The sequence below is a fragment of the Macrobrachium nipponense genome, chromosome 46 (genome assembly GCF_015104395.2).
Source record: "Macrobrachium nipponense isolate FS-2020 chromosome 46, ASM1510439v2, whole genome shotgun sequence".
In the NCBI taxonomy this organism is placed as follows: Eukaryota; Metazoa; Arthropoda; class Malacostraca; order Decapoda; family Palaemonidae; genus Macrobrachium; species Macrobrachium nipponense.
This window is the reverse complement of record NC_061106.1, coordinates 4,779,205-4,798,758: the sequence shown is the minus strand read 5'-3', so window position 1 is coordinate 4,798,758 and position 19,554 is coordinate 4,779,205. Positions and strand designations below refer to the sequence as shown.

At 43.4% G+C, this 19,554-nt stretch overlaps 1 protein-coding gene and 1 pseudogene across 1 annotated transcript in view; one reads left to right on the top strand and one right to left on the bottom strand.

Annotated features, from left to right (window-relative positions):
* The window catches only part of LOC135214742 (intraflagellar transport protein 22 homolog), a 475,747-nt gene that overhangs the window by 365,627 nt on the left and 90,566 nt on the right, over positions 1-19,554 (bottom strand). The window lies entirely within an intron of this gene.
* Positions 1-19,554, top strand: part of LOC135214517 (intraflagellar transport protein 22 homolog) — a 66,709-nt pseudogene that overhangs the window by 34,400 nt on the left and 12,755 nt on the right.

Genomic DNA, 19,554 nt, shown 5'->3' with positions numbered 1-19,554 from the left:
GGTACAAGATCCGTTTCTTGAAGTCGCCCCCGATATCTCACACCAAAGGATTTGTCCCCTCTTATCGAGGAGGAGAGAAGCAGAAAGGCTTTTCGATCGCTTGAGAACAAATGATCGAGAAGCAAGCCGGTGGAAACAGGTCTTCTGACCTGGAATCGCCAGGGTTTTTACAACCGCTGTTCATGGCTGCCGAACATTCGGGGGGGGTGGCGACCCGTCCTCGAGTAGCAGCCTAAAAACTCTCCGTGATAAGAAGAAATTCAAGATGGAGACGACTCAATCGGTGCTGTCAGCTTTGAGACCGGGGGATTGGATGGTCTCACTAGGACCTCCAAGACCGCGTATTTTCACGTCCCCAGCCATCCCAATCAAGGAAATACCTGCGATTTGTCCTGAAGGGAAGGTATTCCAATTCCGGCACTTTGCCTTCGGTCATGGACCACAGCGCCGATGGTTGTCACCATTAGAATGAAGCAAAGTGGCAAGGCTGCCTTCATTTTGGAGAATATCGATTCTCTCTTACCTAGACGACTGGCTTATCACGGAGCGGATTATCGCGGGACGGGAGGGGAACGTGTCTGGAGGACCCGACCCAAGACCATGCCGTTAGCAAAGTCCGGGCTTCTGGTAAACCTCGAAAAGTAGCATTTGACTCCGTCTCAATCTTTAGTCTATCTGGGGGAAGAATGATGAAATTCAGAGGATCCTCAGTGGCTTTTCGGCTTTCCGTACCAGGGGCGAACCTTCATGCTTGAGAGAAAGTGGTGACCTTTCTGGGAAGGAAACATGCTCGGGTGAGGGAATGGATGGAGTTTTGCTGGGGACCATCTCCTCACTGGAGAAGTTGTTTCTCTGGGAAGGTCAGCCTCAGACCTCTTCTAATTCTTTCCTAGCCAAACAGGTGGAAGAACAAGCAAGATCTGGAGGCGATCTTGTGTTTAACAAGAGAGATGAAGGATCACTAAGTTGGTGGTCAGATCTCGGAAGCTCGCAGAAGGGCTCTCCCTCAAAATTCGGACCCCGGACTAGTGTTGTTTTTTCGACGCGTCGTCCACGGGTTGGGAAGCCCAACACTAGGAGGGGGAACGAAGTGTCGGGCAACCTGGAGAGGGAACAGGTGTCCTGGAACATCAATTGAAAGAGCTGTTCAGCCAGTATCTGGTCTCAGGTTTTCCAGGACGAAGTATCCGGCAAAGTCGTTCAGATCACTTCGGACAACACCACAGCGCTGGCCATACCTAAGAAATCAAGGGGAATCAACTCGCCTTCTCTGTTGCCATCGCCAAAGGAACTCCTTTGTGGGCAAAGCGCAAGAAGTCACGATCCTGACAAGGTTTCGGTCAGGAGTACAGAATGTTCGGGCGGCCTTCGCAGTCGGCGAGACAGCTGATGCCGGACAGAGTGGAACCTTCACCAAGAGGTTTGCCAGTCGCTGTGGAAACCTGCTGGGGCTGTCCACAAGGTTGGATGTCTTCGCAAGTCCAGGACGAGAAGACTTCAACTCTATTGCTCCCAGTTCTGGGACCCGGGAGCAGTCGCAGTAGGACGCCCTACTTTGGGAGTTGGTCGGGCCTAGGACATATACGCCTTTTCCCCCGCCCAAGATCCTCGGGGAAGTGATGAGGAAGTTTGCGGCATCGGAGAGGGAGCGAGGATGACACTCATCGCCACCTTCTGGGCCGGCAGCCGACTTGGTTTACAGAGGTGAGTGTCCTTCCTTGGTAGAACTTTCCGAGGGACTCGAACCCTTAAGGAAAGATCTACTAAGACAGCCCCACTTCGCGAGGGTACACAAAAAACCTCCCCGCTCTGAGTCTGACTGCGTTCAGGAACTATTCAAGAAGTTGGCCAGAGCGAGGGTTTTTACAGACCTGTGGCGAAGGCGATTGCACCGCAAGGAGCCCTCCTCAATCGCTATGTACCAATCGAAGTGGGCTGTCTTCAGATCCTGGGTGCAGGAAGGAGAAGGCATTTCCTCCACCAACAACCTCGTGAGCAGATAGTGACTTCCTTATCTATCGGAGAGAGGAAGTAAAGTTGGCTGTTCCAAACTATCAAGGCTACAGGAGCGTTGCTTTCTGTAGTCTTTAGGCACAGAGGAACGATTTGTCAAATAATAAAGACATTCATGATCTTATTAGATCGTTCTGAGACTAGGAAGGTAGTCAGCATAAAGTACATCGTGGAAAACTGATGTGGTGCTTCAAAATTTGATGCGAAGTCACTTCGAAACGAACTTCATTCAGTTTCTATCAGGAATATGACGTAAGACAACGATCTCCTACCGCTCTGGCGACGGCGAAAGAGGGTTCGCGAAAATCAGGCACATTAGCAAGCAGATTGGCTTTTCAGAAAGTAGGGCGGTGTGTTCTTTAAGTCCATGTTTCTTCGCAAAGAACGAGAATCCTTTCCAACCCGTGGCCGAGGAACCTTTGGAAATCAAAGGGTTGCAGGATATAGTTGGAACGAACGTGAGAGATTCCTGTGTCCTGTCAGGGCTCTAAAGTTCTATTGCAGAGAACAAAGCTTGCAGAGGTTCATCGGACAATTGTTGAGGTTCAGTGAGGAAACCGGATCTTCCTATGTCGAAAAACGCACTGGCGTTCTTCATCAGGAATCCGATTCAAGAAGCGCTAATAAGTTTAGTGATAAGTGATTTAAGCCTTCTGAAAGTAAAAGTCACGAGGGTGAGAGCTATTGCTACTTCGGTCAGCCTTTCACAAAATATGTGCACTCAAGATATTTTGATGCCACATTTTGGAGAAGCAATTCGGTGTTCGCTTCACACTACCTGCGGGGGAGGTGAAAGTGGTGACATACGAAGTGCTTCTCCCTCGGACAATTACATGCTGCAGACACTGTTTTGGGGGCAGGAGGTACACGTCATCCTATTCCTTTAGGATTAGGGGGGTTTTTTTAATTTGTTTTATGGTTGTGTTGGGTGACCGCCTGGGGCGGTCTCCCATTCCCTTAGCTTAGTAAGTGGGATACCTTGGTAAACTTAAGCCAGGTGGGTGGTTTTCTTTTGTCTCGTTGCCCTCACAGTATGGTCCATGGTTAGTCACGGCGTGGTCTCGCCCCTGTTGAAAGATCATCTGGAGTGGCAACAGCTTCATAGGTCTTACCTTGCTGGCAACTCTAGTTAGCACAAGCAGACTACGTGGCAGTAATCACGAAGCCAAGCTATGCTAACAGGTAAGGAATCAAATATCAATTATCTGCCCAAATATGTGTTTCCTAAATCCTCTAATTCTGTCTCTCCCAATCACCAAAGGTGGGATTCAGCTATATATATATCTGACAGGTAAGTTGCATGAACAAAAATGATATGTAATGATACAATTAAGTTTGTTCTACTTACCTGGCAGATATTATATAATAATTACCGGCCCACCTCCCCTCAGGAGACAGGGAAATAAAAATTAGAATAGAAAATGGGGAAGATTCCTGATTACCCGCCTCCCAGCGCGGGAATGGGCATAACCACCTGACTCCCACTACGTTGTGTCGTAATTTTAAATCTGTCGGTGTCGGAAATGATCAGCTATATATATATCTGTCCAGGTAAGTATGAACAAAATTAATGTATCATTAAATATCATTTTTGACATAATCATTTGTCTCCCTTTCTGATATCTAGAGTCTTGATATAAAAAGTAAAAGCCTTACCAACTTGTTATACATAACTTATAGGTAAAAAATGAACAAGCACTTAAGATAGACTCAAGCCATTCTGAATTACCTGCCTTGAAAGGGATTTAGTATGGAGAATCCTCTATATTAACATAAATGTTGAGGTTACTTCTTTACTTGTTTTTTTCAGACTGTAAAACTATGTTAGCAAATCTTTTGAGCGAGGCTGCAGAAAAGGACAGTGGAGAATACAGCCTACCAAAGGTGCCGAAAACCGAAATAGAATTTGAAGTTCCTAATGTATCTGTTAAAGGAATGACAACAAAGGCTGAAGTAGAATATGGATGTAAGCGGTGACCGAAGGTTATGTACTGTAGATGGAATTTTACTGCCAGTAAGTTAAGATATCCAGTCTTCCAAGCATAGGTGAATGGTTTCATTATCAATCGTTATTGTGTTGCTGCTGTCTGGTCCAGTCAAAGGAATTGCAGGGTTAGGAGGGAGTTAATGTCTGTAAAGTGATACTGTTTCCTACACATTTAAACAAACCATTGGTCTTACAGTAGGGAATTAGTATTTATTTTATTGTGTTATAGTAATGTTTTGTTGCTTCTTCTTATATGAATTAGCTTAAATTTATGTTGTCATTTCTTGCCTTGTATATTGTTAGTTGTTAGAGTCTTAGGAGGCTAAGGAAGACAGTGCAGTTTTCTTACTTCATTAATACATTAGTAAAGAAATACATGAAAAATACAAATTAAGTATATGCCTATGAATCAAAGTGTGAGCCTTTCTTAATTCTTCTTACCCACAACTGTGTAGGCACTCAACCTCACTGTTCTCTTTGCTTCTCTGCCTCTCTCCTTCTGCTTCTCTCTGCTTGCCTTCTTCAAAGGAAAAGTCCAACCCACAGTAGGCAGATAATTTGCTTCTGTTCTGCCTTGTAGTTGGACTTATTGGTTGAAGATTATCTAACGACATCCCTTGGGTGTAATTGATTGACTTAATCCCTCCTTTGTGGGTGGGACTAGTGATGTCACCAGAAGTCTTCAGGTTCCTGGTGAAAGTTGAAAGGTTAGGTCACAGGTGAGCGGCTTGACAGTTTTTAATGGTTGCCTTTAGATTATTCCAGCACCCGTGTTTTGACTAATACGACACTTCCTGATTCTCTCTCTCTCTCTGTTATGTTTCTCTATTATTCAGTCTCTTTCTGTCTATCATTTGTCTATTAACCTCTTCATTACCGAAAGTTTGTTTGGAGGTAGGTGGGTACCACCATTCAAGTCTACTACACCGCACCGGGTGCATAAAGGTGGTACGCATAGTACCACCAAAACACCTCTTTTCAGATAGGGACTTCCAATCATTCTGTAATTTCGGTTTGAAGAGTTTGGAGCAAAATAAACAGTATGACACGATGCCAGACGTATGATGAACCCAAAAAAAATATTATTACTGGCTATGTGTGTAGGTGACAGATGAACTGCGTCTCGATCAAAAAACACAAAACCAGACAAGCGTAAACATGTAATAACTTCATACCCAAGTATAAAACAGTTGTATCATCATTTACTGTATTTATTTATTTATTCACTTATACATTTACAAATAAAAGATATGAACACCAGATAAATGACCAGATAAATGAAGGTAAAAAATAAAGCCTTATAGTAATTTATTTATATAAAAAAACCAAACCAGAGAAAAAGCGAAAAAGCTATTTTTTTCTGAGGACAAGAAACTTGAAAAATTAGTTTAGATACCCCTGATGCCCCTAAAGTTGTTTTCTGTGATGAAACTAATCTTAGAAAACGTAGAAAATGACATCGACCCATTTTTGAAAGATATACTATAAAATTTGCGATTTCCATATTTATTGGCGGGGCTTTCGCTTTAGTTTTTGCTCTTTTTTTTGTTATTACGTGCTTATTTACTGTTCTATTTTGATAATACTTTATGTGCATGTTCCAGGTGCGATATACCAACATTCTGTAAGACCGAATTTCTATTCAAGACTGTAGTTTTCTCACCGACCACCAGTGTCCCTTGTACAAGGGACACTGAGTTTCGCATTTTTTTCATAAAATCATTTATTTTCCCTGTAGGATTATAAAACTAACAGAGAATATGCATTATTATAGTGTTAATAATACCTGATAATTTCATTAGCCTGTCTTGATTAGTGTATTTTTGGCAAATATTTTTACGATCGGCACCCCTCCAAACTGGAGTCACTACCGAGAGATTCAGTTCGGCAGCGAACCCAATGTTTACATTCTGCTCACCCACCCGGTAAAGAAGGGGTTAATGGTTCTCTCTCATATCTTTTTCTCTCTTTTAATTTTACGCTATTCCTTACTAATATTCTCCTAGCTATCATTACAAGAAGCAAATATCCTCCCCTTCCCTTACAAGGCAGGGAAGGGGGCTCTGGCATAAGAAAAAACCCATACATAACTTGTATTTGCCATATAGTCTTTGACGTTATGGTGCTTTGTTTTCTTATAAGGGGGATGCATTCTTCTCCCTTATGAGTTAAGTATATCTTAGTTTAACCAAACCAGTGAGCTGATTAACAGCTCTCCTAGGGTTGGCCCAAAGGATTAGATATTTTTACACGGCTAGGAACCAATTGGTCACCTAGCAATGGGACCTACAGCTTATTGTGAGATCCAAACCACAGTATATCAAGAAATGAATTTCTGTCACCAGAAATAAATTCCTCTGATTCCGTGTTGGCCGAGCCAGGAATCATACTTTAGACCACCGGATTCATAGCCAAGCATGAAAACCACTCATCCAATGAGGAACTCTCCCTTATGAGTAACCCCGGATGACTGACATTGATCTTGCAGTTCCTAACTTCAATCAAAATGTCAGTGGCTGGATTTCCTTCCTTGCTTATAAGACCATGAAGAAAATCGAAGGTTAGCTGAACACCAGTCGGTTCATGGATGCTCATCCAGATATCTCCCGCCAGTCAGTGAGTCTTCCTATTGTAAAGGACCGAGGGTTTGTATATTGTGTAGGAACATACACTGACTGCCCACCTCATGCCACCCCTCAATCTGCTACCTGGGCCTAAAGCAAATTGGAATGTTTGTGTTCGGTTGGGAGAGACTCCCAATGACCGGACTGGTAGTTAACTACTGAACAGCCTTGTTTTAAGATTTTAGTGGCTGTGTCCAGGCTTCACCTTAAGTAATTCCCTATTGTATTATTATTATTATTAATAGGGGTTAGTTTTTCCAGACCTCTGAGTCTCAAGTAGACTCTTCTCTCGAGCTGGTTATTTCCCTATTGTAAAAGACCTCAGGTTTGTATAGTTCCCTATTGTAAAGGACCTCAGGTTTGTATAGTTAGGAAAAAGTAACTTACTCAGTAGCTACATAGCTATAGTTTCCACTCGAATGGCAGCTTAGATTCAAAATTTGGTGGGTTGTGCTTCAACATAGTTTGTGTAGGTGACAGCCCTTCCCACTAACAGAATATTGGAATGACTTCGCAGACAGTCTTCATTCATTACCTGCCGTCTGTGGTAGCTTCTTTAAGTCAGCCATTGGAATGCATATATTGTAGCCTTCAAGCTGAAATCTTTGAGGATGAGTTTTTTCTTTATTTGATTCTTACTTTGATTCAATCATCAATGAGCCGCTGGTAAATGATGTCATTTGCTTTTATGGTTTGTTTACCAGTTATGGTACTGGTGCCCCTGATAATAGTTTTTGTACATGAACTTTCCTGTCAGATATATACTTAGCTTTACGTCTCTGACGTCACGACAGAATTCAAAACTCGCGGCACACGCGACAGGTAGGTCAGGTGATCTACCTTACCCGCCGCTGGGTGGCGGCTGTAAGAACCAATCTCCCTTTCCAGCTAGAATTTTTCTGTCGCCGGTGACGACTACACCTGTGGTTGTTACCTCCTGACAGCTTTATTCGATTCTCGTTGCTGTGGATTTATTTGGACTGACTTTCGGTGAAGTACCTGATCTTGTTGGCTTGGCATACGCATTTGTGGATTGTTTTTGGATATTGATTTGGATTTTTCTTTGATTTCAAGATGTCTGATTTAGAGGTTAAGAAATCTTCTATGTTTAGGGTGTGCTCTATGGATGAATGCAAGGTGAGACTACCGAAAGCTACGGTAGATCCTCACACAGTTTGCTTTAAATGTAGAGGGAAAGAATGTTCTTTTGTTAACCCGTGTAATGAGTGTGAGAAGTTGGATGAGGGTGAATGGAAGGCTCTTTCTTCCTACTTGAGGAAGTTAGAGAAAGACAGGGTGAGAAAGGCTTCGTCTAGAAGTTCTAGTAAGTCTCGTATTAGCGAGGTAGAAGAAAATCCTGTTGTAGCATTAGAACCTTCTCCAGTTTCAGCTCCTGCGCCCTGCATCGAACCTAAGGATACGACTACGGAAGTGGCAACCATGAGAGCACGATCCTTAGCATGGAAAAGAAGATTCGTTCGTTGCAAGGTAAGAGTAGTGAAGGTGAATTATGCAGTGACCCCAGTGCAGTGGAGGGTGCGTCTGATCGGCTCCTTAATGCTTCCAGGCCTAGACCTCTTTCCAGACTCCCAGTCCCAGTGGAGGAGGAAAGTCAACAGCCGCAGGAAGGTTAGGGGAGAAGCTCCCACCGATCAGGCGTCCCCTCGGTAGATCCTGATGTTCGTACCCAGGCTGCCCTTGTTCGCGCGAAGAAGGAGGTATTGCGCCAATGCTTCTCTTCTTCTTCCTCACCTTCGCCTAGAAGAGGATGGAGTGCCTCGGATTCTTCGCGACCTGCTGAAGAGAGCCTGGAAGGCTCCTGGCGCCTTTCCTTCCAGCCCGGAAGTTTTTCCAGAAGAGCCGGAAGTAGAGATCAAGAAACCCAGGAGGGAGCAGGAGTTCTCGCCTCATAGTAGGCTTCGAGCCTCTTCTCCGGTGGAGGATTTTGCAAGATCTCCAGCTCGAATTCTTGCGGGGCTGCAAGCGCAGATTTCGGCGCTGGCGGGCTCCTTGGCAGGAGGAACGCGTCGGAAAGACGTCTCTCTCCCTGTCAAGAAGTCTAGGATTCCTTCGCCTGTGTTACCTTCTCAGTCAGAGTCGGCTCTCTCTCCTGTATCAGCGGATGGAAGGAGGCGCTCTTTCCCTCGGCAGGACGCTTGTCGTCTTCCAGGCGTCAATCGCCCAAGAAGCTTTCTCCTGGTGAACTACATTTCTCCAGTAGAAAGGGATCTAGCGCCTAGTAGGCGCTCGTCTAAAGACAGGCGTACAGCCTCGTCTTCTCGCTCCTTTCCGAAGATCCTTCAATCTCCGGATAAGAGAGCCTCCTCTTTAATGGATTCGTCAAGAGACAGGATCTCGCCTTTTGTTAGGCGCCTTGAGCCTAGTAGGCGCTACTCCCCAAGTAGATGCTCTCCCGCTCCCAAGCGCGGTGCGGAAGATAGGCGCTTTTCTCCTGATAGGCACGGCTCTCCTATTAGCCGCTCTGTTTCGGGGACAGGCCATGTAGAGCCTGAAAGATATGTCTCTTCTGGGAGACTACCTTTGTTTGAAGAGAACACAAGTCTAGATCGAATTGTTTGTGGAGCATGGTAGACGCCGGTCACCTAGTAGGCGACCTTCTCCAGGGCTTCGCTCTCCTGTAAGTAGGCGCCAAGAGCCTAGTAGGCGTTCGCCTCATGGTAGGCGCAGCTCGCCTGGCAGCCGCTCTCCTTTGGACAGGCGCATGGATCCTGTTAAGCGCCTTGAGCATAGTAGGCTCTCCTCTCCTAGCAGGCGCTCCCCTTTGGAAGCCCGTGATTCTAGGAGTAGTCTTAAGGATCATAGAGTACGCACTCATCAGAGTAGGAAAGGACTCATTCGAGAGGAGCTCTCCAGAAGCTTTGGCTTCCCCTGATAGGCGCCAGACTGCTACTAGACACTCACTAGACAGACGCACTTCTTTAGAGAAGTCTAACTGCCCTCGTAAAGAAGCGGAGGGTTCTTCAGTGGATGAAGTTGAACCTTCAGAAGAGGATTTGGTGAAGGACTCTTCAGTTTCGTCCTATAAGATCCTTACAGATCTCCCTTCTTCAAGAGTTTGGAGACTCCCTTACTCCCGTTGCTCCTCCGTCTCCTCTCTCTTTATTCTCGACTTCGAAGAAGACGAAAGTTTCCTCTTGTGTGAGGATGAAGCCAACCATCTCAATGAAGAAGGCTTTGAGAGGTTTTTGGTGATTGGCTGCTTTCTAAGGAGGAGAAAGGGAAGACTGTGTTTTCTTTCCCTCCTTCCAAGCTTACGGGCAGACTAGGGTTTTGGTACGAGTCTGGAGAACCCCTAGGCCTGGGTCTTCCTTCATCGGCGGATGCGGACTTCTCTTCACTGGTGGATGCAGCACGACGCTCGGCTCTTTTTGTCTGCTAAGACTACCTGGGCTATGAACGAGCTTGACCACCTGTTGAAGGGAATGTTCAGAGTCTTGGAAGTCTTCAACTTCCTTGACTGGTCTTTGGGGGTCTTGGCTAAGAAGACTCAGAACCCGGATGCTATTTCGCCAGAAGATCTCAACAGTGTTCTAACGTGCATTGATAAAAGCAGTTAGAGATGGATCGAGCGAAATAGCCTCCCTGTTTGGAGCAGGGATCCTTAAGAAGAGATCAGTCTTCTGCTCTTTCTGACAAAGTCTGTATCGCATGCCCAAAGAGCCTCGCTTCTGTATCGCAGCTCTCGCCTCTGCTATTTCCGAAGAAGATAATCCAGGACATCTCAGGATCTATCTCTGCGAAGGCGACTCAGGACATGCTCGCGCAGTCGGCACGGAAGCCTAGGACCTCCTTCCAGACGAAGACGAAGAAGGAGACTCCAGCTAGACAGGAGCCCTTTCGAGGGGGCCCTCCTTCTAGAGCCTCTACCTCGAGAGGTAATAGACCTTTCAAGAGAGGTAGATCCTTCTCACACTCTTCCAGAGCTAAGAAGTAGGGAAGTAGTCCTCCAAACATCAGTAGGTGCCAGGCTTCTAAGATTCTCGGAAGCCTGGGCAAAGAGAGGAGCGGACAACTGGTCCCTCTCGATTATCCGGAAAAGGATACCTGATTCCCTTTACGGAAAGACCACCGTTGACGACGACTCCGAGGGAGTTGGTGGCCAGGTACAGGGATCCCATCATGAGCCTTGCTTTAACACAAGCAGTGGAACAAATGTTCGAGAAAGAGGCTATAGAGCTAGTGAGTGACCCTTGCTCAGCGGGCTTTTACAACCGCCTTTTTCTAGTTCCAAAAGCCTCAGGAGGATGGAGACCGGTTCTGGATGTAAGCGCCCTGAATTTCTTGTAGAAAAGAGGAAGTTCGCCATGGAGACGACATCCTCAGTGTTGGCGGCCCTTCGTCCAGGGGATTGGATGGTGTCCCTAGATCTTCAGGACGCTTACTTCCAGGTGCCTATCCATCCTCCCTTCTTCAAGGAAATACCTCAGGTTCATGATGGGAGGAAGGATATTCCAGTTCAGGGCCTTGTGTTTCGGCCTTTCAACAGCCCCTCAGGTCTTCACAGGCTTAATGAAAAATGTAGCAAGATGGCTACACTTGGAGGGAGTCAGAGTGTCCCTTTACTTGGACGACTGGCTAATCAGAGCCAAGTCGCAGAAAAGATGTTTGGAGGACCTACAAAAGACCCTTTTCATGCCAAGTTCTCTGGGACTTTTGGTGAACTTTCAAAAGTCTCAGTTGATCCCCAGTCAAGATCGTATCTATCTGGGGATTCGGATTCGGATGGCTTCTCTGGATTTTCGGGCTTTTCTGTCTCCAGAAGGATAGCCCGAGGGTCAGAGAAAGTCAAAGCCTTCCTAGAGAAAGACGTATGCACAGCGAGGGAGTGGATGAGTTTGTTGGGGACACACTCCTCGTTGGAGCAATTCCTTTCTCTAGGAAGGTTGCACCTCAGACCTCTCCAGTTCTTTCTACATCGAAACTGGAGGTGTCGTTCGCAAAACCTAGAGTTCTCCTTCGAGATCTCAAGGGAAATCAAGAAGGACCTCTCTTGGTGGGCCAACCCTCTCAGGTTTGCAGAAGGGATGTCCCTTCACATTTCCGAACCCCAACCAAGTGTTGTATTCCGACGCCTCGGAAACAGGTTGGGGAGCAACGCTCGGCTCAAGAGAAGTGTCAGGCACCTGGAAGAAGGAACAGGTGACCTGGCACATCAACAAGAAGGAGCTGATGGCTGTTTGGCTAGCTTTGAAAGCTTTCGAGCCCCACGTCCTAGCTTCAGCAGTACAGATCAACTCGGACAACACCACGGCCCTGGCTTACATCAGGAAGCAGGGGGGGACTCACTCTTTCTCCCTGTACGAGACAGCAAAAGAACTTCTGCTGTGGGGCAGAGGAAAGGAAGATTTATCTCCTTACCAGGTTCGTACAGGGAGAAAAAGAACGTCAGAGCAGACCTCCTAAAGCAGGAAAGATCAAGTCCTGCCTGCAGAGTGGACTCTTCACGAGGATGTTTGCCAGGACCTGTGGAAGCTTTGGGGCAAGCCTCATATAGACCTCTTCGCCACAGCCAAGAATGCGAGGATAGCCAACTACTGCTCTCCAATATCGGACCCGAGGGCAGTGTCGATAGACGCTTTTCTACTAGATTGGAAGGGTCTAGACATGTATGCTTTTCCTCCATTCAAGATACTGGGAGAGACTCTAAAGAAATTTGCAGAATCGGAGGCAGCAAGGATGACGCTGGTAGCCCCGTTCTGGCCTGCACAAGTATGGTTCACAGAGGTACTGGAATGGTTAGTAGATCTTCCGAGAACATTACCACAGAAGATCGATCTGCTCAGACAACCCCACTTCGAGAGGTATCACAAAAACCCTCCCCGCTCAGATCTGACTGGCTTCAGACTGTCAAAAGTTTGGTCAGAACGAGAGGCTTTTCTGCAAGAGTTGCAACGGCTATCGCAGCAGCAAGAAGGCCTTCTACCCTTAGAGTCTACCCAATCGAAGTGGGACGTCTTTCGGCGATGGTGTAGGAACCATCACTTTTCCTCTTCCAGTACCTCTGTGACCCAAATAGCAGACTTCTTACTTTTCCTTAGGGAAGAAAGTGGATTGGCGGTATCAACCATTAAAGGCTATCGTAGCATGCTGTCTGCAGTGTTTAGGCACAGAAACTTAAACATTCAGAAGATAAGGACCTTCATGATTCTAATAATAAGATCGTTTGAAACATCCAAGAAGGTTTCGCCAGGGATTCCGAGTTGGAATCTGGATGTAGTTAGTGCTACGTTACCTGAGGTCCACTAAGTTCGAACCGCCTCAGTCTGCCTCGTTTAGAGACCTCACGAGGAAGACAATTTTTCTCATGGCATTGGCTTCCGCAAAGAGGGTTAGTGAACTCCATGCACTAGAAGGAAATGTGGGATTCAGAGGAGATGCAGCTATCTGTTCATTCCTACCTTCGTTCTTGGCTAAGAACGAGAACCCCTCAAATCCTTGGCCTAGGAGCTTTGCAGTCCAAGGCTTGTCTGCATTAGTAGGCGAGGAAGCAGAGAGGTCGCTTTGGCCCAGTACGAAGTTTTAAAGTTTTATCTACAGAGAAAGAAAAAACTTAAGGGCAATGATGTCAACCTTTGGTGCTCTGTAAGAGATCCAAGGAGGACTCTTTCGAAGAATACGCTTTCTTTCTTTCTTTATCAGAAGCCTGGTGAAAGAAGCGCATGCGATATGTGATGAAAGTCAATTCAAAGTTCTTAAGGTCAAAGCTCATGAGGTAAGAGCTATTGCCACGTCATTGACTTTCAACAAAAAACATATCCCTGAGTAATATTATGAAGGCAACATTCTGGCGTTGCAACTCAGTCTTTGCAAACCACTATCTGAGAGACGTCAAAATTACGTATTGAAAAGTGCTTCGGGTTAGGCCCGTACGTATCGGCGGATTCGGTGCTGGGGCAGGGAGCTGAGACATATCCTTTGTAGTATATATTTTCCCCCTTGTTAGGTTGTAAGTTTTTGGTTGTTTGAAAGAACATGCGGGTTAGGCATGTTTTTCATTTCGTAGTTCTAACAATGATTAGATGGTTAGGTGATCGGTTTATGTTTGAGCTCCTTGCAATGATAGTGTGGTTAGGTTCTGTCATATAAGTGGGCGAATCCCCGTTGACAGATCCTGCTCGGATTCTATCAAGTAAGCGGATAACCAAATCCCTTTGATAGACCCAAAGAGTCTGTCAGCTGTAGGTCACGCCCTCGCTGAAGCTCTTAAGGCAACGCAGACTCATAGACAGTAACTACGAAGTCTTCTGCCTAAACAGGTAAGAACCAAGGTTGTATTTACATCCTACAACTAGTGTTGTTTTCCCCTTTTTTCCATATTTATATTGCTGTCTCTTTCCCTCCACCAAGGGTGTCAATCAGCTAAGTATATATCTGACAGGAAAGTTCATGTACAAAAATGTTATTGTTAGTATACAATAAGGTTTTGTACATACTTACCTGGCAGATATATACGATTGATGGCCCGCCCAGCCTCCCCTCAGGAGACAGGTGGAAGGAAAAATTCTGGCTGGAAAGGGAGATTGGTTCTTACAGCCGCCACCCAGTGGCGGGTAAGGTAGATCACCTGACCTACCTGTCGCGTGTGCCGCGAGTTTTGAATTCTGTCGTGATGTCAGAGACGTAAAGCTAAGTATATATCTGCCAGGTAAGTATGTACAAAACCTTATTGTATACTAACAATAACATTTTGCCGTAAAAGTAATTCTCGGAACGACATTACATTATAAAAGTAGATTGTTATATGTTACGCCTTTTTTTAGGCCATAACTTTGGCAATTTATGAATTGTTTCCAGGTTATAAACTACTTGCAAGCTGTTGATAGAAGTTTTATTTTAAAAGTATTCTCAAGTGTTACGACACTCCATTGTAAAAGTAATTGGTTTATATTAGGCCTTTTTCATTAGGCCATAACCTTTGTAATATATGAATTGTTTTATGGACTTTATTACTAGTGAGTTGTTGATAATAATTTTGCTTGAAAGTTATTTTTCAGATGTTACGACATTCTATTATTTTCTTCTTTTTTAGGCCATAACTTGACAATTTATGATTTACTCATAGGCATTAGGCTTGGTGCAAGCCACTGATAATTGCATTGGAAATACTTCTTGGGTATTTTGTTGTTTCATTAGGCCTGTAACTTTTGCAGTTATGATTTGTTTACTGTACATATGCTTCCTGTGACCCTATGGTAGATAAATTTTTGACATAACCTTCACACCTACCAAGAACTGAAAAGTGTTAAGGCAGAAAGTAGTAAGGAGGGAATTGGGCGTTTTGTTTACTGCTACAAGTAGGCGTTCTCGTTAGTCGAGAATCGGCTCACGCTACAAAGCTACTAGCTTGCTGGCTCCGATCTCAGGCAACAGCATCTCCTGCATCCTCTCTCATGCGCTTGGCTCCAGGGTTGTTCTCCTTCTGCTGGCCTCTTTACACTTTCTCCTGCACCTGGCTCCCTTGCTTCCTTTCCATACCTTTCCTAGTTGTGTGTCTTGGTTAACAGATGTTATCTTTGTAATAGTGAAGTGTAGTGCATTGGAGGAGTGGCTACTTGTCCCCTGATGCTCTTTGACAAAGGTCCCTGTCAAACTTCCTTGCACATGGGAGGAGGCATGCTGGAAGTCCATGATAGGTTAGGGGGTTACATATGGGTAGTCGCCCCCTCAATTGAGCCTGTTGCCAGTCTCAGGTATCGACAGACGGCCATTGGAAAGGTGTCTTACTGGATGATGTCCAGTGAAGTAAGGGACTATCTGGCCCTATTTAATCTAAATCCAGTCCGTGTCAGACTCCCCTAAACCTGGGAGGAGGCAAACTGTTGGTCCATGGGAGTCTGTAGGGGTTTTGAACCTCTTAGTTGAGCCTGCTGTCTGCATTTCTTGATGGACAGCCATTGAAAAGCCATCCTTAAGGATGTGTATTCTTTGCCCTCTAGCGATACAAATCCCAGAATGGACAGATACGGATCCCAGTGTAGACAAGTAGCGTTGATGGCACTTTTCGGGTGTACAGTAGATCCCCGTATTCCCAGGGGAGGGGTACCAGACCCCCACAAATAGCTAAAATTCACGAGTACTTAAAACCTCTCTAAACACACTTAGAACTGCTTATTTTTATAGTTTTATTGCAAAAAGTGCATTTAGTCATGAAAATGATAAGGAAAATACGTACAGTATTTTATGAATATTTATCAGTGAAAAGTATCGCAAATAGGCAAATTTTCAGCAAATAATGGATATAGACAGTCAATAGAAAACTCTGTGAATAGGCGAGTCTGCGAATCGTGAGTCAGTGAATAGCGGAGGTCGACTGTATTGCAGCTGTTGAAGAGGCTGATCTTCCAGCTTTTGAGCACCAGTATTTGGCGCCAAAGTGTTCTCCTTATCTTAGCTTTCAGCAGTGTCAGAAGACTCCGAGTGGACGAAGTCCAATCAGACAGTCTGAGCGCCCAGAGTCTGAGCGCCCAGTGTCTGAAAGTGCCCAGTTATCCGAGTGCCCAGAGTCTGAGCACCCAGTGTCTAGAGTGCCCAGGTTATCTGAGTGCCAAGGTGTCTGGGTACCCAGGTGTCCTAGTGCCCAGTGTCCGAGCTGAGTGTCCACGTGTATGTGAATCCACCTGTCTGTTTGGTGCCAGCAGTCAGTTCTCTGGTACCAGTTCCTCATTGGGTTGGCGCCTTGTTTTTTAAAAACGCAGCGTTGTTCTTTATTGTGGGCCAGTTCCAATTGAACAAGGACCAAGTCAACCTCCCAAACAAAGACATCTGTGTCCAAGTTTTTGAGCTTTTGAAGGAAGTTACCTCTTGTTTCTTTTCTATTCACCAAAGAAGTGTTTTTCAAGACAGGAACTGGGTTTTTGTTTAAAGGAGCAAGAGAAGTGTCTTTTGTCTTTCCTCCCTCTAGTGCGTAGACAGTTGTAGGCCTTCTTGTCAAGATTTTTAGAAACCCTAGTGTGTATCTTAGACTGTAGATGAAGGTCAGAGGGAGATGATCCAGACAGTTCTTTCACCCATTCTCCAGGATAATTGGATAAGAGCTTGGATATGCAGGGAGCTTTCTTCCAGATCCCTGTCCAAACTACAGAGAGTTTTGTAGTCCCCTAATGTAAAGAACTTCAGGTTTGTATGGTAGGAAAAATACAAATTACTCTTTAAATTTGCTATATTTCAGCAGCATAATCCAATTGGTCTGGATTATGACTTGACTAAATACTTTAAAATAAGATATTTTTTTTTACAATAGTATACAGTATAAAATTGATATATTACAGATAAACGGAAATTCTAATACTACAAAAAATGGTTCTATTTGACAGCTATGAGAATTGCTGGCCTGCTATTCAGAAGGGAATGAATGGAGTGATTTTTGTGTACAACCCAGGCCGTGATGATCAGGCTCAGGCACTTGAGTCCTTACACTCTCATTTTGCCGAGCAACAGGGAGTAAGAGAGACACAGTGCATTGTTTTTTGTCACCATAAACCTGGCTCTAAAGGCAAAGGAGCAAAGTTAGGTAAGTCATACTTTTAGCAGAATTTATTCATTCTTTCTTGACCAGCCATATACTATTTGGTTTGATGTTTAACTATTGGTTAGGTTAAACCATTCTGTGATGATATGATGTATTAATAATTAATTAACAAAGAAGAAGAAGATATTCGTCCAGACTCTGATGGTTGCACCCTGTCCCTTGTGTGACTTTAGAGGACGGGGGCAGGGCAGCATTTGTGGGTACTGGGATGATCGTGTGTGGTGGCTATATCTTAGCTGTTCTGGATTGTCTATATGAAGTAGGAAATTTTTAATGTAAATTACTGTAAATTTTTTCTCTGAATATTAATTTTTTTTATGTAGCAGTCCTTTTTCACACTTACTAATACTAATAATACTAACTCCCTCTCATTGGAGCTCTGTTGTGGTGGGAGGGATTACTATCACTTTGATGTGGTGTCTGGCTTCATTGTGTCAGAAGTGAATTAATTTTAGACTGTAGAGACTGAATAGGTCCAATAACTAACAGACAAGGAATTAGAAGAGTACTAATATGGTTTTTGAAAGACTGTCGTAAAGTATCATATATGCTGATGACCTCATAAGGTGAATTATATAAATATATGCTTTATCCAAGGATGACTTGGTGATCTTACAAGATTGCAGTACTGTTATAATTTGCTCAGGGAAAGTTAAAATATATTATATATATATATATATATATATATATATAATATATATATATATATATATATAATATATATATATATATATATATATATATATATATATATATATATATATATATTATATATATATATAATATATATATATATATATATATATATAGATATATATATATATATATATATATATATATATATATATATACACATACATACATACATACATACATACACATACATACATACATACATACAGGCGGCCCGCGGTTAACAGCGCAATCACTCAACGGCGAATCGGTTTTACGGCGGTCGTCAAAAATAAATTATTCATTAAAAAATAAGGCATTTTAAAGGTATCTTTACGGCACAATTTTCAGTTAACAGCGCCACTAGCGCCATTGTCTAACGAGTTCATACATTTGTAGAAATGCCGTTCAGACCATAAAGGTTATGCAAATTAATTATTTATAAAGGAGAGTTATTACGTAGGTATTAGGGTAAAATAAAATATGCCTCTGACGCTGTTCTATGCCGAAAATATCGAGTTACGTTAGTGCAAATTTAGCTATGGATGTGTCGATTTATAAATGTTCATGCTTTTGTTTAAATGTGTATAAAATGTATACTGAAAGGCATTTTTATTTCTGTACAGAAATATGATACAAAGGCAGCTTTTGAAACTGTCCTTCACGTTATCAAATACGATGATTTTTCATGTTCTTTCTTGTGAGCCGCCGCCTGCCGCTCTTCTGAAAATATCGATTTAAAAAGTGCAAATTAGCGATCGATGTGTCGATTTTATAAATGTTTGTGCTTTTATGTTTAAAATGTGTATGAAAATGTATTACGAATAGAGTATTTTATTTCTGTGCAGAAATATGATAAAAAGGCAGCTTTTGAAACTGCCCTTCAAGTTATCGACTACAATGTTTTTTCAAGTTCGTTCTTGTATGCCGCCGTCTAGCCGCTTTCTTCCGAAAATACGAGTTAAAATAAAAGAGTGCAAATTTAGCGGTCGATGTGTCAATTTTTTAAAGTTTATGCTTTTATGTTTAAAATGTGTATGAAAATATTACGGACGTAAAGGTTATTTTCATTTTTGTACAGAAATAAGATACAAATTAAGGCAGCCTTTGTAACTACGCTCCACGCTTGTCAGGGGAATGAGGGGTATGTTTTTTCATGTTCGTTCATGTCCGCCAGTTCCGAAAAATGCATTGTGTTATTTTATTAATTATGCATCTCTTCCATAAATCCTTTAAAAAGTTATACATTATTTCACTGTATCCAAGAATATTGTATGTATTCTCATATTATTGTATTTTAAAATACTACGGCAAATTTAAGCCCATATTCCGCGGAGCGGCCAATGTTGTGGTTTGAAATCAGCTGATGAATAAGAGTTTGTTTCACCATAACGCAATTCTGAGCGAATGCTCTTGCTTCTAGTTAGCATAAACGAATATATAGATACTTGACTTATATGAGACAAAGTTATTTTTCCTTATACAGCGTGTTTTTAGGTGGAAACAAATTTATTGAATATGTCTCGTGTGAATGTGAACTGCTTTTTTTTCGTTAACATATTACGTTGGCGGCATGTTTATTGCGTAAAAAATTACGTGATTCCGTTCGCAATAATCCTTTATAACATCGTAATACGAACTTTACGTTATTTATCTTATATCGGCATGAAACCAACAGTAAAATGTGTTCTTTCAAGCACAGTAGTTTT